Source organism: Pinus tabuliformis, chromosome 3_1 (assembly GCF_031772625.1).
Source record: "Pinus tabuliformis cultivar Carrire ecotype Pingquan chromosome 3_1, CPIR1, whole genome shotgun sequence".
Classification (NCBI taxonomy): domain Eukaryota; kingdom Viridiplantae; phylum Streptophyta; class Pinopsida; order Pinales; family Pinaceae; genus Pinus; species Pinus tabuliformis.
The window spans coordinates 917209934-917228171 of record NC_142301.1 but is presented as its reverse complement, the minus strand read 5'-3'; the positions used below and the strand labels follow the sequence as shown (position 1 = coordinate 917228171).

General features: G+C 37.3%; 2 pseudogenes; one reads left to right on the top strand and one right to left on the bottom strand.

Annotated features, from left to right (window-relative positions):
- Positions 1–5877: 5877 nt before the first annotated feature.
- Positions 5878–10313, bottom strand: LOC149190691 (nucleotide pyrophosphatase/phosphodiesterase pseudogene; annotated as a pseudogene).
- Positions 10314–10322: 9 nt separating this feature from the next.
- On the top strand, positions 10323–11653 carry LOC149190690 (putative inactive purple acid phosphatase 27 pseudogene; annotated as a pseudogene).
- Positions 11654–18238: the final 6585 nt, after the last annotated feature.

The following is an 18238-nucleotide window of genomic DNA, read 5'->3' as shown; positions in this document are numbered from 1 at the left end:
CCCTACATACCAAAAACTATTTCCTATTTTCGTGTTTTCACCCTAAACCATATAACTACATAGACAATGAATTCAATATATCAATTTTCATATCCTCCGATAAATTTCCAATCTCAACTTTCATTATTCTAGAGTTATTCTTAGATGTGGAGGTTATTGAACCCCTTGTTCCTCTACCCTTTCTCATATTTTCCTAATTAATTCTTAAATAACTCTCTAATCTCATCATAAGAAAGCTAATAAATGTTTGTAACAACTATAAGATCAGAGCCTCCAATAGGCCTTCTCTAGCTCCTCTTATCAATACTAGCTTCAATGATTCACCATCCAATTTACAAATTGTTGAATGTTTATAATTGATATAAAAATGCTCAACATATTCTTCAAAGGTTTCGTCCAATTTTGTCATTCTAAAAAAATTATCTCTTGTTTCTCTTGATTTACAATAACTTTTATATTTTACAAGAAAATTTTCTTTCATCTCCTCCTGAGGACTTACACTACCTCCTTTTAGTCCCATAAACCATCTTAGAGTAGCATATTTTAGATTTGAAGGAAACAACCTTAAATTTTGAGAGTCTATTTTATAATCACAAGTTCTACATACAACTTTGAATTCAAATAAGAAGGTATCAAGGTCTTCTATGGACAGTCCATAAAATATAGGAAGAACCAAGGGATTTTTTATTTTCATACTAGCATCATCTTCACTTTCCCTTATTGAAAAAGGAGGTTCTTATTCTTCTTATTCTTCTTCTCCTCTCCTATCTTGTTCTTCTTCACAGTCACCCATGTTGAACAAGATAGTCTAAATTTAGGCTTAGTAGATTCAAGTTCTCTTTTTTATGCAAATCCCAAAGGTCAAAGTCTGGACATTCATACTTAACAATTGCTTGATGCTCTTGTTGAGAGGTTCCTGAAGTAGAAGCAACTTCCTGCTTCACTTCCTTCTTTGGAATTAGTCTTGGAGGGGTTTTAGGAAGAAATCAACCCAACTTATCCCTCTTTCTCCTCATTCATTCTTAACTCACCCCAAGTAATCTTACACCAAAAAGACCCCAAAAATTGGTGTTTCGCTAGCAACGATGCAAAAAAGTGATAGGTTCATACAATGCTTTTATATGAACCTATTTTAATACCAATCTGGGATAGTTTACTTTTACAAAACACTCAGTAATATCTGTGCATTTCTAGGTTATTATGATGTTACTAACGTAATCGAGTAAGTAGATTATTTACAACTTATGAACAAATATTTACATATAATGCAAACAAGACTTTAAAAAAAAAGGTCACTATGGTTGAATTAAACTAAACTAAATTCTACCACAGGAACAAGAAAACAATTATGCTAACTATGAAAATCGATGTATTGCCAAAAAAGAGTAAATCTAATTGTAATGCTTGCTACATAAACTCGTTACAGTTGGAAATAAATTACAATTTCATGTAACGGAAAGAAAGAAGAAAAATGAAGTATTCTACTATTGATAAAACAAATTTCATTTAGTGCCAAGGAATTAAATGAACTATTCAAATAAGTGATATTTATATAGAAAGATACACAATGTAGCAAATATAACATATTTTATCTACGATTTATGTTTAAAAAGTTTGTTGTAGTGTGGAAACATATTCACAAAAAATGATGTGTACACACAATAAATGGTTGAAATATATCCTAAGTACATGAAATTGATCATTGCATAAAATGGAATTGCATGCAAGGAAAAAAATAATACTCACAAGAAAATATACCAGAAAGTAATATCGTCGTGCTTGAATAGTGGCCCTTACTCTACAGTCAACTGGTGATTATAAAAACGCACTTCACACACACAAAAGATCACAAACATTTGGTTTCTTGTATTCAAAAGGAAATAATAGAATTACCAAAAAGTTGAACCTTTCTCAGTTCAGTTCTTTAACATTTATACAAAAAAAAACTACTAATTGATGCAACTACTTGCTAAATTCTAATGGTTCTTTCCTGATATAGAGGTGAACACTTTTCAGTTTCAACTGATAGGTGTCCCAAAACTTAGCATATATCCTAAAAATTATTTTAACTACTTCCGAGGTTCCCCACCTTTAGCCTGTTTCTCAACCTCGTGGTCCAAGTGGTCTAAAGTAGTGGAAGTAAGAAATCACAAGGGTTGACTTGGTAGGAAAAGCAGTAATCGAGAAAAATAGATATTTATAGAAGTAAAAAGTCACTTAGATGCAAAAAGACTTTATAATATGGTTGTACATGTTGGTGCGGCCTTAATATTGTATAGAAAACTTCCCAACTTGGTCACCATCAAAAGAGCACCTTTAGTTTGTGATTGTTGACTAAGATCTATGCAGCCTGTCTTTCTAATACATAAAAGACAAAATTAGGTATCTAATTGTTGCTTGCAAAACACACATTATCCAACCATTGTACACCAATATATGTAAACTTGTCAGCATATTATAAAAATACTTGTCCCTTTCCACCTAATTTAATCATACTAAATATAATGGGTAATTGAGATAATATGAATGGAAACAAATGGATAAAATGGGTTATTTTCTCATGAAAAAGGTGATAAATGAATGATTAGGAATGGAAAATCCTATCATCATCAAAGCACTAATGTTTTATGGTATTATATGCACTTTTGTCCAATGATCTTTTAGCACATTAAAGATGTTTTTTTCAAAAACATCTGTCTGCCACCTTCACTAAAACCTCCACTAAAAGACTTTCGTATGTGAGAAAATATGAAAATCACCTCTGTAAAATAATCTAGTAAGTGTTTGTTTCCTAATATTGTTAGTACTTTTTGCTTGATATAGTCAAATGAATTGGATCACGCAACTTCTAAATTGAATTAGACATGGTTACAATTAAACACATTACATGGGTGTGTGATGTAGGGAAAGTGAGGAATGAATTTTAATGAGTAGTTATCTATTATCATAAAACTTCATAGGTATTGAATGCCCATTGAAATGACCAATTACCTATGGAAAAAATATTCACTAGATCAATTCTCATTCCATCTTGGTTCATGTAGAAGGTGGGGTAAATAAGTTACTGATGGTTGAAAGTACACTGCTTAATATTGGCAATAGTTTTTTATATGGCATGATGAAAATGTTTGGTTAATATAGTGCAAGAACTCTTCACATGTCTTATTGAACAAAAAAATGTCATATATACAGACAATCACAAATGACTTAAGATATGGTCTAAACATTGTGTTTATCATTTATTGAATGTTAACATGGAATTAGTAAGACCAAATCACATCACCAATCATATGAATAGTCTTTGTTGTGCCTTAAGGTTTTATTTCAAGTAAATTATGCTTTGATATGAATATAATAAAACCTAACATCAAATTGATCTTATTGAAATGCTTCACACCTTGAAGGTTATCTAATATGTGATTTATGTTTGTGTGACTATGAATGTCAATTCTTAATGATGCTTTTATCAAGAAATTGATAATACATGCACTATCTTCATGTGTCATCCTTTTTAAAAGTGAACACAATTATTGATCCACATGGCGAAGAGTTTGGGTGAATGTGTACTTTATCTAGTAATTTGAATTTACCTCTTTATCTCTTCATTCTAAAGTAATGAAGTCTTGTTTGATACCTCATTAGCTAGAGTAACATGCTATTGCAAGTCAATGCTATGTTCAATTTTGCCACTTTGATACATACATTAAGGTTCTTAAAATAATCTCACATACCATTGTAGTAAGTTATTCAAATACTCCTACCCTCATAACTTCTCCCATTATGTTAATTCTTCTCAAGGTTGTGCAAATGCATAGGTCTATTCCATAAAGTTATAGGACCAATTGGAAAGTGCAAGCATTTATTCCTTCTTTACTTGATGCGTTAGCACTCTATGAATCCTTTTAGGTTGAAGGAAAAGGGCCACAGAGGTAACCACATACCGCTTTTGGCTAGAAACTGGTCTTTTCTAGCCAGAGGGGGCTCCCTCACTCAGAAAAACCTAAAAATAGAGACTTTGAAAGCACATATAAGACAGAGACCAAATCTGAAGAGTATTTTTAAAATTTAATTGGAAATTGGTGAAGGGTTTTGGAATAATTGATGCATGTGATCATAACATTACTGGCTCGTCATACCTATGCATATACCAACCAATTACATGCACAGAGGCTTGTCTAGCACATACTTCGAATAGGAAAAATAGTTTGTAGTACAGTGGAACATGAACATAAAAACAACTCATCCACAATAACAGAACAAATGAGACTTTTGTTACTACATTTTCAATGGGTGAATATTAAGAGGGAAAACAGAATATTTAAAGGTATAACACATTCCATTTGCAACTGAAACATTCGACACAACTAAACAAGAGCATACAAGATGAATTCTAATGTAGTTGTTCCATTATACCCTTAAAGAAGACAGAGAAGGAAAATAAATAAGATCACAAATACACGAGAGAAGAACAATTTTGAAGCATCATACCACAAGTATCTTTGCAATGATCACTAGAATAACTTCAGCATCAAGCATTATCATTAATAAAATATCACGGCACAAATGGGTCTGAAACAATTCACAATAATACCCAACCCTTTGTAAATTGTATCATGTGGCATTATATAGCCTTACATCTTCAAAAATATCATGTCTAGATACAACGAATGCATTCTCCATGAGACAGATCGAAAAGATCATAAAAGTAGAAAGATTTTAAACATATCTTCAACTTTTCTTAGTAGTAGAAAGACAAAAACTAACTAAACCCTTATCTTGTTATCCTATCAAGACACCATTCTAATCCATGGGAATCTTGTCCTAGTCATAGTACCATGCCTTTAGAAATAAAAATAAGAAACAACAGACCACTTCCAAATATGTATTGCACAACAACTTTGTAGCATGCCATGTTGACATGACCTTCCATGTAATAGAAGACACCTAGATGATTATTAGGCAATGAATAGGCTTTTGATGCAGAAAAACGTTCTACCACCCCTCCCTTGACACATGGTAGCTTCAATAATCCACACAAAATTGTGTGTAGCATGTACACAACAGTTGCGTAGCACTGCATATCACGACTTCAAATTTGTGCTTATGTCTCCTTTTCCCACCTGTTAGACTCCGTCTCATGTCAGCGATTGATTCTTCTTCAAAACCCTGTTTTGAAGAAGAAATCATTAATATGTTGTTCTAGATTATGTAATTCATCTCCAGCTCTTCAAAGGGGAGCAGCTTCCTCAGCTCTTATCTCTGCCAAAGCACAAACACAAGTCAAAACATCATCAGCAATCAGAGGCATCATGTTTTTTGACACTGCAGATATGTATGGGCCTTTCACAAATGAAATCCAAGTTAGCAAAAAGGGTTTGCTCCGTGAGAAAGTTCAGCTGGTCACTAAGTTTTAGAATTACGAAGCTGCATACAATCTGTTGAATGAAATGAGAGAGCTGGACTATATGGCCTACATTATATTGCGGATGTTTGAGAACACAGAGTTTTGCATACCGTTTAATTGATGTACCAATGAGTAATTGTATCAACAGCGGAATCAATAAGGTTTATATGCTTACACAGTTTAATTCAGCCTCTCTTAATCGACAATCCCAATACAGTCGTATCCACCGCCATTGCTTTCAAATCTTTCCCTTTTGGTTTCTCACTGAAAAACAGAACTTGACCTTTATCATTAATCTTCATCAAACCAAAATCAGATGCACGACTGTCCTCAATAGGGATACAAGAAATTGTAACATCAGCACCACTGTCTCTGTGTTTCGGAACAAAATCCACGTAATCCATACGATACAAATGATCTCCAAACAAGATAAGAATGTCATCGATCTCTTCGTTTTTTACATTCTCAAAAAGTCAAGCAAATTGGCGGACGGCCTCAGTAGTACCTTGAAACCAAGTCTTTCCCAGCTCTCCAGGTCTTTGAGTGGCTGCTAAAACCTCCACAAATCCATCTCCAAAGTTTACTCCATTGCCAAAATTGTAGGCCCACGCAAGGTGTCGATTAAGAGAGGCTGAATTAAACTGTGTAAGCATATAAACCTTATTGATTCCGCTGTTGATACAATTACTCATTGGTACATCAATTAAACGGTATGCAAAACTCTGTGTTCTCAAACATCCGCAATACAATGTAGGCCATATAGTCCAGCTCTCTCATTTCATTCAACAAATTGTATGCAGCTTCGTAATTCTAAAACTTAGTGACCAGCTGAACTTTCTCACGGAGCAAACCCTTTTTGCTAACTTGGATTTCATTTGTGAAAGGCCCATACATATCTGCAGTGTCAAAAAACATGATGCCTCTGATTGCTGATGATGTTTTGACTTGTGTTTGTGCTTTGGCAGAGATAAGAGCTGAGGAAGCTGCTCCCCTTTGAAGAGCTGGAGATGAATTACATAATCTAGAACAACATATTAATGATTTCTTCTTCAAAACAGGGTTTTGAAGAAGAATCAATCGCTGACATGAGACGGAGTCTAACATTGGCTCCACTTGGGATGGCAGCTGCAGCTTCCTGGAGGTGCCAAGAACCGCAGAACTTTGGGAGAGCAGACAGTGCCTCCACCCATTGGGCAATGGAGTCATCATCAACACAACTCTTGACTTATTTCCCAACTGAAACTGAACTCAAACAATCTTCAAGCAAACTAAAACAAGATGCTGCCTTTATGGCTGCTTATTTATTTACAAATCCTACTCTAATCTGCTGTACAAATAATAGATCAGGTAATGCTAAAATGCCATATTAACCATTCAAGTAAACCTGAGAATGAAGCCACTTGAGAATGCTGCCACGAAGTCACAGATGCAAGTGTTGGCAGCCCTTCATGCACGTGGTGACCCTGGTCACGGAAAAGACAGCCTGATCTGTCAATCAAACTGAAAAATGTATCCATGTATGCCGCAATAGGATCACGAACACCGGACTCTGTTGGCTGCCCCAACTCTGCAATGCATACTTCCAGCTGCACACTGTCAATGTATACCTCTATAGGCAAGTTTGTTATTGCTTATTGTGAAGGAAGGATTTCCAAGAACTTTTTAGGGTCTTGGAAATCATAAGCCTGGATCTGCTCATCTAAATCTTGAATCTCTTTCTCGATTCTTTCAACAAGTAACTCACAGACGCTAGGATGATAATTCGGAGATTTCAAAAATTGAAGGAAAATACTGAAAAATTCTTCATTAATTTCAATATCTACTAACCATTCTCTAAATTCGTTTAGAGGTTCACACAGTGCAGGGTTTGCCACATACCCTACCATTTCATGAACATATCAACAGGCACTGAAATGTCTGGATCGAGTTGGAGTCGCCAGGTGAATGATTCAGCCTGCATATGTATCTGACTGTTGTCCACCATCAGCAATCAGATCTGAACTTGATACATGTACTGGGGTGAAATGAAAATCGAAGTGGTCGTATTCACAAGCTCACAGAGATTGACTGAAGCAGCGTTTATCTACTAACGCTGATGTAAAACAAGAGCGTTTTCGAAGGCTTCTGGCGTAACTTCAGGCTCCGTCTAAGACTTATGAAACAAACACATCAACACACAAACAAGTTTGTTCTCCCCAGTATGGTCGCCACTATGTTAGCGCTTGAGATTTCACCCTAGGCTGAGGAAGGTAAACCTTCAAGGCAACATCAAACCATTTCACCTCGTAGCTAGCCCTACGGGGTATGAGAAGGCTCTCTCTGGTCAAACTCGGTAAAATCTTCAATGGCGAGATGACCCACAAAAGTAACACTGATATTAGGCTAGTAAATTGATTAGAATGATTGATTTGGGGTTTTTAATTAAATAACGGGGTTTTTCTGGGCTGCATGGGCAAAATCACAGCTTCAAACAGAGAAATATAATGAACAACACAGGTTGACGACTGAGGCAAGGTAGGCAAGGAATTTAGCATCAAATCTAGATTTTAAATGGGATGGCAAGACTGGTGAGGAGCTAAGGAGGGCAAACAATAACTTTGAATCCTCCTTAAACAGAAGAAAACATTGAATTGAACAAACTTAAAAGTGGAGCATGGCAGGCATGAATTCTCACTTTAACACTTCATTTGTTCAGCTAGAAATGATCGTGAAATGAAATGAAACATAACGGTTTACATATGTAACAAAGGAAAAACTAATGCTAAATTAACATACCACATGAATCTCAGAAGTTAGAGCTGTGAAATTTTCATTAAACATCCCTGCAGAAAATTGTACATTGAAAGCTCTGTTCCAGTACTCAGCACTCAGAAAAAAACTCCCCTCTTACTATCTGCTTTACAAATGAATTTTTAATACCATAAAATCAAAATGTTGCCCAAAAACAGGGGCGCTGTTTTAACTAGCACTACAAAAATCAACAAAAAAGCGTTACATCCATTCCACAAATAGAACAATGTTCCCCTAAATCTGTTGATGATTTGGCTTATTAGGAGACAAAATCTGGAGCGAAAATCTCATGAAATCAGGATTAAGGATTGAAATAGACAAATTCGTTTCTCTTGAAATCCTATGGCTAATAAACCAGAGCGCTGATCCCATTGAATAAAGTCTGGAAATAGGCATCGAATCCTATTCTGATGTTCTGGCACCGTTTGAATAGCGGTCACAAAGCGTTCATTGCCTGTTGATTCCTTCTCTAATGATTTTCTTTTAATACATTAAATAAGTCTCTATTGTAAAAGAAAACAAATCAACCCAAAAACTCCTGCGCTGTCTCACCTGAATTACATAAATAGAACAGGTAATAACTTTCCCCTCGAAAATCTCTAACCAAAAAGCCTAACAATTGGAGCGCAGACTCTTATGCATCTGGTAACAGGTGTCTTCGTTTATTTTTGGCTGAAGTGAAGGGCCAAGTGTCAAAGACGTGAGCCAAATTTTCCCACGTTGCTCTAGCAGCTTAAGAGCCCGGATTAAAACTAGGCGACCAATGCCAGCTATCAAACAACGCCTATCCCAAGTATGACCACGTTCCTCTGCTTCAGCGAATATTTCTCCATACATTCACATGTATCTTCAACCAACAGAGTTTCGTTTGACTTGCACATTTGATCTCATCCAGCAATGGAACTCAACGTTCACAGCATTTGATTTTATTTCAAATAGCAATCTCTTCACTTCGATTAGTGTTTTGATTCATTAGCACAGAGATGGAAATTCTCGCCAAGGATTTGACCACACCTTGATCACGATTTATTTGTGCGCATATACATTCCCAACTGAACTTCTCTTGTACTCAAACAACAACGTGGAATGGTTAAAAGAAGTCAGCTTTACGAAGCCGTAATCTTGATCTTTGAAGATGCTCCAAGTAGTTTGCAGAGAAGCATAGTCAGAAAGATGACTACCTCCACCGCCAGCAACTACATGAATTGTTGCATTAAACGTTCCTGAATAATGTGACTTTTCTGTACTCACACAGTAGTTTAAATAAACAGGGCATGATCTTTCATAGTTGTGAACATGACCAAAGAAAGCAATGTCCACCTTGTATTTCTGCCAAAGTTTTTGGTAAATCTCTCTTCCCATAGGCTCTCCAAATGCTCCATGAACAGCAAGCCATGAATTTGAGGAATAACCAAGAACTCGATGTGAAATAAAGATAAGCCACGGTTGCCTTTGTCTGTCAGCAGATGCTAAACATTCCTCTATGAATTTATATTGTTCTGTTCCTTCTTGCCAATCAAGTTCTGAATCTGCAATGCAGAAATGGAACATACCATAGCCGGTGGAATACCATATCTTAGCATCATTCAATGTTGGTGCATAAAATGTGCTTTTAGCTGGTACACCACATTCTCCACCTGAATCTATATTCTTATAAAATGAACCTGAATTAGGCCAATCACGTTCATGGTTACCACTTGCTACCATATATGGAACATGTGAAGCAATGGGCTCCACTTGTGCTGTGAACTGATCCCATTCCGATATGTAGCCATTGGCATAAGATAAATCTCCAATATGAAAAACTATGTCAATATTATCCCAGTCCTCTATGAGGCGATCAGTAGTATTTAGGGTGCCTGGTTGGTAGTCGCTATATGCATTAGAACCATCACGCTTTTCCCCATGTCACCAAAAATGATTACGGGCCTACAATTTTGGCAATGGAGTAAACTTTGGAGATGGATTTGTGGAGGTTTTAGCAGCCACTCAAAGACCTGGAGAGCTGGGAAAGACTTGGTTTCAAGGTACTACTGAGGCCGTCCGCCAATTTGCTTGACTTTTTGAGAATGTAAAAAACGAAGAGATCGATGACATTCTTATCTTGTTTGGAGATCATTTGTATCGTATGGATTACGTGGATTTTGTTCCGAAACACAGAGACAGTGGTGCTGATGTTACAATTTCTTGTATCCCTATTGAGGACAGTCGTGCATCTGATTTTGGTTTGATGAAGATTAATGATAAAGGTCAAGTTCTGTTTTTCAGTGAGAAACCAAAAGGGAAAGATTTGAAAGCAATGGCGGTGGATACGACTGTATTGGGATTGTCACCAGCTGGAACATTGACACACACCCGTGACATGATGTGTGGTCAGCCTGCACGCACAGTTGGCTGGCGAGACCCAGGCTTCATATACACAAGTATCTTGAAGGATTTATGGCCAAACACCAAATACTACTACAAGGTTGGCCATAGGCTAGTCAATGGGTCATATATTTGGGGCCAGCTAAATTATTTTGCAGCATCTCCATATCCTGGCCAAGATCCTTTGCAGCGTGTAATCATTTTTGGTGACATGGGGAAAAGCGTGATGGTTCTAATGCATATAGCGACTACCAACCAGGCACCCTAAATACTACTGATCGCCTCATAGAGGACTGGGATAATATTGACATAGTTTTTCATATTGGAGATTTATCTTATGCCAATGGCTACATATCGGAATGGGATCAGTTCACAGCACAAGTGGAGCCCATTGCTTCACATGTTCCATATATGGTAGCAAGTGGTAACCATGAACGTGATTGGCCTAATTCAGGTTCATTTTATAAGAATATAGATTCAGGTGGAGAATGTGGTGTACCAGCTAAAAGCACATTTTATGCACCAACATTGAATGATGCTAAGATATGGTATTCCACCGGCTATGGTATGTTCCATTTCTGCATTGCAGATTCAGAACTTGATTGGCAAGAAGGAACAGAACAATATAAATTCATAGAGGAATGTTTAGCATCTGCTGACAGACAAAGGCAATCGTGGCTTATCTTTATTTCACATCGAGTTCTTGGTTATTCCTCAAATTCATGGCTTGTTGTTCATGGAGCATTTGGAGAGCCTATGGGAAGAGAAATTTACCAAAAACTTTGGCAGAAATACAAGGTGGACATTGCTTTCTTTGGTCATGTTCACAACTATGAAAGATCATGCCCTGTTTATTTAAACTACTGTGTGAGTACAGAAAAGTCACATTATTCAGGAACGTTTAATGCAACAATTCATGTAGTTGCTAGCGGTGGAGGTAGTCATCTTTCTGACTATGCTTCTCTGCAAACTACTTGGAGCATCTTCAAAGATCAAGATTACGGCTTCGTAAAGCTGACTTCTTTTAACCATTCCACGTTGTTGTTTGAGTACAAGAGAAGTTCAGTTGGGAATGTATATGCACACAAATAAATCGTGATCAAGGTGTGGTCAAATCCTTGGCGAGAATTTCCATCTCTGTGCTAATGAATCAAAACACTAATTGAAGTGAAGAGATTGCTATTTGAAATAAAATCAAATGCTGTGAACGTTGAGTTCCATTGCTGGATGAGATCAAATGTGCAAGTCAAACGAAACTCTGTTGGTTGAAGATACATGTGAATGTATGGAAAAATATTCGCTGAAGCAGAGGAACGTGGTCATACTTGGGATAGGCGTTGTTTGATAGCTGGCATTGGTCGCCTAGTTTTAATCCGGGCTCTTAAGCTGCTAGAGCAACGTGGGAAAATTTGGCTCACGTCTTTGACACCTGGCCCTTCACTTCAGCCAAAAATAAACGAAGACACCTGTTACCAGATGCATAAGAGTCTGCGCTCCAATTGTTAGGCTTTTTGGTTAGAGATTTTCGAGGGGAAAGTTATTACCTGTTCTATTTATGTAATTCAGGTGAGACAGCGCAGGAGTTTTTGGGTTGATTTGTTTTCTTTTACAACAGAGACTTATTTAATGTATTAAAAGAAAATCATTAGAGAAGGAATCAACAGGCAATGAACGCTTTGTGACCGCTATTCAAACGGTGCCAGAACAGCAGAATAGGATTCGATGCCTATTTCCAGACTTTATTCAATGGGATCAGCGCTCCGGTTTATTAGCCATAGGATTTCAAGAGAAACGAATTTGTCTATTTCAATCCTTAATCCTGATTTCATGAGATTTTCGCTCCAGATTTTGTCTCCTAATAAGCCAAATCATCAGCAGATTTAGGGGAACATTGTTCTATTTGTGGAATGGATGTAACGCTTTTTTGTTGATTTTTGTAGTGCTAGTTAAAACAGCGCCCCTGTTTTTGGGCAGCATTTTGATTTTATGGTATTAAAAATTCATTTGTAAAGCAGATAGTAAGAGGGGAGTTTTTTTCTGAGTGCTGAGTGCTGGAACAGAGCTTTCAATGTACAGTTTTCTGCAGGGATGTTTAATGAAAATTTCACAGCTCTAACTTCTGAGATTCATGTGGTATGTTAATTTAGCATTAGTTTTTCCTCTGTTACATATGTAAACCGTTATGTTTCATTTCATTTCACGATCATTTCTAGCTGAACAAATGAAGTGTTAAAGTGAGAATTCATGCCTGCCATGCTCCACTTTTAAGTTTGTTCAATTCAATGTTTTCTTCTGTTTAAGGAGGATTCAAAGTTATTGTTTGCCCTCCTTAGCTCCTCACCAGTCTTGCCATCCCATTTAAAATCTAGATTTGATGCTAAATTCCTTGCCTACCTTGCCTCAGTCGTCAACCTGTGTTGTTCATTATATTTCTCTGTTTGAAGCTGTGATTTTGCCCATGCAGCCCAGAAAAACCCCGTTATTTAATTAAAAACCCCAAATCAATCATTCTAATCAATTTACTAGCCTAATATCAGTGTTACTTTTGTGGGTCATCTCGCCATTGAAGATTTTACCGAGTTTGACCAGAGAGAGCCTTCTCATACCCCGTAGGGCTAGCTACGAGGTGAAATGGTTTGATGTTGCCTTGAAGGTTTACCTTCCTCAGCCTAGGGTGAAATCTCAAGCGCTAACACCACCTAAAAATTTAAAACTTGACCCAGCTACATAATAAACACTTTTAGAAACCCATGGAAGCCTTCAGGATGACAAAAATGACACAAACAACCTTGGAAAAAACTGAAATAAATTTGTTGCGCAACACTGGCAATCTTCAGCAATCATCAAAATTTAGGATCATTCAACAAAACATATTACCTCTTCTTTATCTTGCTAGATGGAGGTTTGTTGGAAGATGGCTTGACTTCAGTACCTTTGGACAAAGTATTCTCTTCTTTGATCATTAATGGTTGAGGTTGTTTTGGTGTTGCTACTTGTGGCTTGGTCTTTGATTTAGGTATGTTTCTAGGTGCATGGAATCCAGTTGCTTCTTTATACCTCCTTAATAACCTCCAAGCCTTTGATAACTTCCATTTCATGATCCTCACCCTTCTCTTCAGAACCAAGTTCCTTATGTAGTATTGTTTCACTTGCCTCCTTACAGGGAGAGCCCACTTGAGGAAATGTTTCACTCTTTTAATCACTTTACAAGCCTGTAGCACTTCCTTATCAGCGTCCACAATCAGTTGACCAACAACTTTCTTGAAATCATCATTTTCTTGTGATATTTGCATCACCTACATCTGGCATTCCTCAAGCTCCTCTAGATACATGTGATATTCCCTCCATTGATCAAAATCTGGTTTATCTGGAGATTGGGCTATTTGTTTCATTTATTGCACCCACCCTTGCTTGAGTTTTGATGCTCTGGTTATAGGTCTTCTAGGCTTTACTTTGGGCTCTTCCTCTAGCTCTACATCTATAACTTGTTTACCCTTATCCTATACAGTAGGCTTAAGGGGTGGCTTTAACTCTTCTTTTACCTGAGTTGCTTGTGAGGCAGCATATTTAAACTCTTCATTTTTCCTCTTCAAAAAGGTCATCTTCAATTGTACCTTTGCAAGAGCATCTTTCATCCTAACAATTTCATCATCCACTTATTTCATCTGGACATCTAGATCTTTCTTTACATCTTGATTTGTTTGTCTACTGAAAAATCATCTATTGGCTGAGAAGTTGGCATTTCAACTATATCTTCAACTAATTTCTCAATACCCTATTTGGATTTTGACCTATTTATAGGTCTTAATGCAAACTGAGCATCTATATATTCCTGTTTATCTCCTGGAGCAACTTTAGTTGGTTGAGGAGTTGGATCCTCAACAACTTCTTTGGCCTTTGACCTAGTTCTAGGTCTCAATATGAACTGTGCATCCTTAATTGTCTCCTCTGCTTTCAATTTTGTCAATTGGATCTTTGTTGTTAGACCTTTTGTTACCTGAACCTCTTATGCTTGAACCTGTATTTTCTCCTTTGTGCCTGACTTCTTTCTTGGTTTTTTGTTTTGTCTCTCTCTTTCACTTTCTTCCTTTAATGTTCTCTCAGATATCGGTTCATCTTTAGGTTGTTCTTTATCTTCAGGAGTCTCCATGAGCGATACATCTGTTTGAGGCAATAAACCAAAACCTGACAAAAAACTTTGCCATGAAATCTTCTTTTTGTCAAGTTCATGCATGACCAAAATCTTGATCAAAGAGAAATGAAATAAACTTGACCTGTGATTTTCTTTCTTAGCCTGCACCTTTTCTGCCATTCTCACTAAACTTTTGGACAAATAATATGATAGGTTCATGGGCTTCTTTTTAGTGAAATGCATCAAAAGTCTGAGATGATACTAATCGATTTTACTAAACTTTCCCTCGCAAGTGAAATATCTCTTAATAACATTAAGCAGCTAACCATGGTGATCTTGGAAGTATGTACTGGGAAAAGTGGTATCAAATTTATTCTTATACTGTGGTTTGACATTCTCTTTGAAGAATGTAGCATCTAGGTCATCTCCCTTAAACCATTTCTCTCCATTGTAGGTATGGTTGTGGCAAGCGCGCTTGAGCCAGAGGAGTTCTGGGATGGGTGACCTCCTGGGAAGTCCTGGTTACTGGGTGCAAGCCCCGGAAGTGATGATTGATGCTATGTGATTCGTTCTCCACATTTCACTAGTTTCAATCCCACTTCTTCACCCCTGTGAGCATCACCCGATGCAATGAATGCTAAGTGAACTATTCAAAAATCATGAGAAATTAGTCAGTTACGACTACCTCTCATGGAAATGGTCATACGTGAATGATCTTACTTAACGCAGTTGAATCCCAAAAATGATATCTAATATAATGCACTGCGTAAAACCCCCATACTTAAATTCAAAAAGAGTCAAGGGATCTCTACTTGAATGGTTCATGAGGCACAATACTTGCTAAGGTTTTGCAAATGGGGTAGCAAGCTAAGTGGGCTTGATTGTGGGGAAAAACTCCACAGTTAAGCGCGCTTGAGCCAGAGGAGTTCTGGGATGGGTGACCTCCTGGGAAGTCCTGGTTACCGGGTGCAAGCCCCGGAAGTGATGATTGATACTATGTGATTCGTTCTCCACATTTCACTAGTTTCAATCCCACTTCTTCACCCCTGTGAGCATCACCCGATGCAATGAGTGCTAAGTGAACTATTCAAAAATCATGAGAAATTAGTCAGTTACGACTACCTCTCATGGAAATGGTCATACGTGAATGATCTTACTTAACGCAGTTGAATCCCAAAAATGATATCTAATATAATGCACTGCGTAAAACCCCCATACTTAAATTCAAAAAGAGTCAAGGGATCTCTACTTGAATGGTTCATGAGGCACAATACTTGCTAAGGTTTTGCAAATGGGGTAGCAAGCTAAGTGGGCTTGATTGTGGGGAAAAACTCCACAGTTAAGCGCGCTTGAGCCAGAGGAGTTCTGGGATGGGTGACCTCCTGGGAAGTCCTGGTTACCGGGCGCAAGCCCCGGAAGTGATGATTGATGCTATGTGATTCGTTCTCCACATTTCACTAGTTTCAATCCCACTTCTTCACCCCTGTGAGCATCACCCGATGCAATGAGTGCTAAGTGAACTATTCAAAAATCATGAGAAATTAGTCAGTTACGACTACCTCTCATGGAAATGGTCATACATGAATGATCTTACTTAACGCAGTTGAATCCCAAAAATGATATCTAAAACAATTAGCTTCTCAGTGAAAATCAGTTCTAGGCTCCCCAATTTCACCTTTCCCTCATTGAGATTTAAAGAAAATAGACTAGCCAACTATGTATGGTGACCTACAACTTGTATCTATTCACAAAAAGGAATGCAACCTGAATTCTCAAAGGTAACCCTAATTGTTGGAATGGAATTGACTAGTGCTAGGGTTTTTGGCCCGACACGTACGATTTCACCTCCCTTTCTCACAACATGAGCCATTTTACTCTTATACATCGGGCAATAGACAAACAAGCTTCCTTATAACCCTTGTGGCAGATGACAATGATGACAATGACGAAGACTCCTGATATTTGGACAACAATGAACTTGACAATAATGACCCTAGGCTCTGCATACGACAACAATAACCATAGACTATACAAATGACATGCTATGCAATGTGAAACGAAGGGTACTGATATTTAGAAATACTACTGGCAAGTTTACCAAACCCATAGACCCTTTGCTAATTTGGCTCCACACACAACAACTCTCCACACTTTAACTTTAATCATTGTCTGGCTGGCACAGAGTATGCGAAACACTGTGGAAAGAAAGAATAGTCACGACTCTAATGGCCAGGACTTAGGCTCATTAACGTGAATTCGGGACAAACATCGAGGCCTCCTAGCTCAGGACCTGCAGAAGATGAAGAATCAGACTAGTTTGTGACTGTGTAGCACCAGGGAACTATTGCGTAGCAATTGAGCAGCGTTGTATGCAGTGAACCAGTGAGCAAATTTTCCTGTGCAACGATGATTTCTAGTGGTCACAGATTTGTTCTAGGTGTGACTATGCTCACTGAAAACTGAACTTAGTCTCTGCTAAGGTTTGATCTGTGAACTCCCAGTTTTATAATCTGCACAACATGGCCCAACATAAGAACACTTGATGAAAATTAGGTGGTCACTTGTTTAATTTTGAATTATCATTTAATTTATCACACATCGCAATGTAATAAGGCACTCCATTGGGAATGGCATGATGATTTGGGCATAAGAATCATTAGAACCTTAGGGAGCATACGTTGTTGGATAGTGGGGAAGACATGGGTTATGGCATGCATAGTGTGCAATTATGGTCTTTTGAGGGGATGGGTTTAGGATAGGATGGGGAAAATATGAAGTCATATGATTAATGAGTAGAGGATAGGGAAAGGGATTTACAAATGAGAAATGGGAAATTTGGGAGATATAGGTTATGGAATTAGGGAAGCAAGGGTAGATTAGAAAAGGGAAAAGTAATAGGATATTCTGAAAAGTCCATTTTGTTTGAGTAGCAGAATTTCAACTGTGATGAACTTGAGAGAACTTTTCAAACAGACACATAACTGACACATACCCCATGACTTGACTATTCAAAACAATATGTAATTGTGACTCCCAATGACTCAATAATGCTTCATGACTTCGATTGGATCACTTGATGACTAGACTCATGGTGATGTCATATGGTGACTCTTGAACTTATGGCAACGACAGTGACTATACATTCGACTTATTCAAACTGAAAATCAATACTATTCGAAGACATTTGACAAATAAAAAACTATTGACCCTAACATGTTGAATGACCAATGAAACTTCCTCTAAGTTCTTAAAAAGTATCTACGATTTGACAACTAAAACTAATATAAGGGTTTTGGATTCTTCTATGTTGTCACCAAGTATCTTTGTCCTATTTTTCTAAAAGTTTTTTTATTTCTAAGCCATTGGTAGATTTCATTGTAACCTCACAAGTATGGATTGCCAAAAATGATAGTAGTTAAATTCATATTTACAACATTGAACTCTACTTTGTTAATAAAATTAATTGATTATAGGATGAAGTTTTCCTTCAACTTGTGTTGGATGCACAAGTCCTTTTTCTTGTAGAGACAACACAAGGGGTGAGG